Below are 3,321 nucleotides of genomic sequence, written 5' to 3'. Positions count from 1 at the left end.
TCATAGTGCTTGCCCACATCTAGTCTTCACATGTTGCATTTACCTTATAAATTCTAATTTAAAACTAGAGAAATGCTACTCTATTTGTGTCGATCTCATCTTGCTGATCAGTGTGACACAGGTTTAATAGAAGATTAGCTTTGATGTGTTGATGCCATAGATGTGCTTAACTATTATCAAACAGTAACAAGATATTTACAATTTTCCACATTTTTTCTGGTACTATTTTTAATCGTTCACAATAAGAATAACAAGTTCTTATATAATGTCATCAGTCTATCTTGATCCAGTAAGAATCAGGCCATATAGCTGGTAACATGAACTTGAATATATAGATAGATGTAAGTACCAGCTAGGTCCTCATAGATAGATATAAATGTACATAATAGATAGATACACTGTACTGCATTTACAATATAGATGTCCATACTTAGATGTTGCCAAAGTGCCTACATGATAACCTGCATAAGAACCAGCTAGGACCTGGTTAACCTGCTAGGAATTTAGTTATTCTGGGGCTTGATCATTTCTCCATGTTCTCAAACATGTCAGCAATGGCCACCATGAACTCTTTCATAGTCATGTCTATGTCCTCCCCATGTCTTCAAGCTTCAGGTCTAATTCTCAATCTCCTCTCGCAGATCATCCATGTGCGATCTAAGTTGTTCAACCCTTTTGCTAAGGGGCTCGGTGACTTTCTACACTAGCCAACAAAATTTCAGTTAGTAATGTTAAATGCCTCAGAGCAGAACTAGCCAAGGCAGCCAAACAACCGCAGGTTGCACTAACCTCCTATTTGGCTGATGCCGACAATTTGGTCCTTGCCCTTCCTTTCTTTGTCAGCTTCACCTTCAGAATCAGAAGGATTGCTGATCACAACCTAAAAACGGTTGATAGACATGGGTAATGTAGAGTGCAGAAAACATTTGATACACATGGATAATATAGAGTGCTGAAAATTTCAGGCAATGTGTGCTGAAAACATTTGAAAGGGTTTCATGATCCAAACAATCCTAGGTTGGACTAACCTTCTTTTTTGTTGATGCCAATCCAAACAGCACTTCCTTTCTATTTCATATTCACCTTCCGAATCGAAAATGACAATCAACCTAAAAAGCTTACAGATTAGGTACGTGCAATGTTTTCAAGTCGTCCGATTAATCGCGATTAATCATGATTAATCATCCTAATCGGTCCCTACTGACTGATTAGGGGTACCAGTCGACTTGTACAAGTCGTCCGATTAATCGCAATTAATCGTGATTAATCGTCCTAGTCGGTCCCATGGCGACTAGGTTCGACTGGATGACTTGAAAACATTAGGTACGTGAATGAAAATAAAATGTGTTTCTCTTGTGAGCTGTATTTGTTCAGTTATGTGGATTATCTGTCATAGGAAACAACAAAATTCAGAGGTAGAAGACTTTTAACAATATTTCATGTCTTGCTTCATTGTTCTGCTAAAATTACCAATGCACAGTAAGGTGCAGCCAAGCATGCTTAAGTTGTGGTGCTCAAGCAAAACAAATTGATCTAGATTTGAGCCTTGTCTGAAAGAATGTAGTGACTGATTTATATTAGCAATTGCACTGGGCTCCTGATTTTATTAGAAATGTGTCGATGGTTGTTAGGCAAATTTGCCTTCGCTTAAGGACTTAAGGTTTAGTATTGCAGTCCAAAACTAACTTTTATCAGTGCTAACCCACTGCTAATTTTCTGGATCGGCCACTACAGCCATGGGATGCTGAGGGGGAGCAGGGAAATGACGAACACAAATCCACATGTAAAATAACCAATTACATGCCTCTGATAAAAAGAAGCAACTCTGGTCATGACAATGGCAATGGCTGAAAAAATAAATAAGAATAGAAGCACCAACAAAACTAAATTAAAGGACCATTGAACTTGGTTAATGGCCAGACTAAACACTAGCAATGTTACTAAACTGAATAGACAAGTAGACCATTCCAAACATATGAGTTATCTTTCAGTTATTTTAGTTTTAGATAGATAGGAGTTCCTTCCTTGAAACTGATATGAGTTCCATAATTTTCTGCAACATAGATCAGTAGTTTTTCACATTCTAGCTTTTAGGACATTCAGAACTCATACAGGAGCTTGGAGCAAACTGAAATAAAACATTTATACTAATGTCGACTCACCTTATAAGTCATCATCAGCATAAGCTTTTTTAAGAACCATACCGACACTCCATATATAACTAGCAGAGTTGCTGAATCGCCCCGCATCCCACATTGCATCTATTCAGTAGCAGCATTCATGCTTCATGCCTACATAGCAACATTCAGTCATCAAAACAATTGTCTCACATGTCAATCAAAAGCAACATTTAGTTATTTTCATATGATTGTTAGACTCTGTTAGTCAGATAATAAAGAACTGAAAGCCTCTATTGGCCTGCATAGATGGAAAGATAAATATTGCACATGTGGCTGCAGGTAGAAAAGGAATGGTGAGAATTGAAAATGGAAGTGGGAGTTCACTGACTGTCAAAGAGAAATAGAAGAGTTACAGCTGTGAAAGCAAAAGCAATATTTAGTCATCCAAAATATATTTGAGGAAATTTTTTACCTCTATCAACATGCAGCCACAGAGGAAGCAGTCCCCGTCGGGAATTGGATGGGTGCTCCATTGCCACGACCTAAGGGGTGGGTGGCGGCCGCCTTGTAGTTGCTGCCGTGTTCGACTATGGGGGATGCCGCCGCCACCGATGCGCCCTTGGTCATCCTTGCCGCGGCCGCTTGGATCTATCCATCCCCTGGCAGATTGGGGCACCAGGCCGCGGATTCAGCCGCCTCCACCCCGCCCGAAGAGGAGGCAGCTTTGTGGAGGCAGAGGGAAGGGGAGGGGAATGGCTATGTTTGGGGTGGACGAGGTGAACACGGGGCAAGCGGTGGATTTCGGAGGGAGGAATGCGTGCGACATGGTGTTGAGATGACGCCGTGGCGACAGCAGCGGCGGCGGTGGGAGGAGGATCGGCGAAGTCCTCCTTGTTGTCCCCCGGCTTGCCATACTTCTGGATGGTCCAGGGCCTCGTGGGTTTGTTGCCCGCTAGTAGCTTCAAGACGAGTTTCGTGACCCAGAATTTGGCCGCCAAAATTTCCATAGTTCGAAATAGCCAATTTTAAAAAAGTATAGACTATACAAATCATAGTTAAAAGGTTTGTTTTTTTAAAAAAACTGCACATATGTAGATAATGACATGTTGAATATCCACAAAATGAAAAAAATTACCAACTCATTTAGATTTACATGATGAAAGTTTTTGAGAATGTTAAAAGGCTGTGGTTTGGTCCCTCG

General features: G+C 40.8%; 1 long non-coding RNA gene across 3 annotated transcripts; it reads right to left on the bottom strand.

Moving 5' to 3' along the window:
- Nucleotides 1–365: 365 nt before the first annotated feature.
- Nucleotides 366–3,035, bottom strand: LOC136498522 (uncharacterized). 3 transcript variants are annotated; one of them, XR_010769646.1, is made up of 5 exons: nt 2,593–3,035; nt 2,163–2,291; nt 1,029–1,109; nt 790–880; nt 366–698 (listed from the first exon to the last, which is right to left on the bottom strand). It is a non-coding gene; the product is annotated as an uncharacterized lncRNA (long non-coding RNA). The 3 variants fall into 3 exon arrangements; XR_010769644.1 differs by having other exon boundaries at nt 1,029–2,291; XR_010769645.1 differs by lacking the exon at nt 1,029–1,109.
- Nucleotides 3,036–3,321: the final 286 nt, after the last annotated feature.

This window comes from Miscanthus floridulus, chromosome 12, assembly GCF_019320115.1.
Source record: "Miscanthus floridulus cultivar M001 chromosome 12, ASM1932011v1, whole genome shotgun sequence".
NCBI lineage: Eukaryota > Viridiplantae > Streptophyta > Magnoliopsida > Poales > Poaceae > Miscanthus > Miscanthus floridulus.
This window is presented reverse-complemented; position numbering and strand designations above follow the sequence as displayed.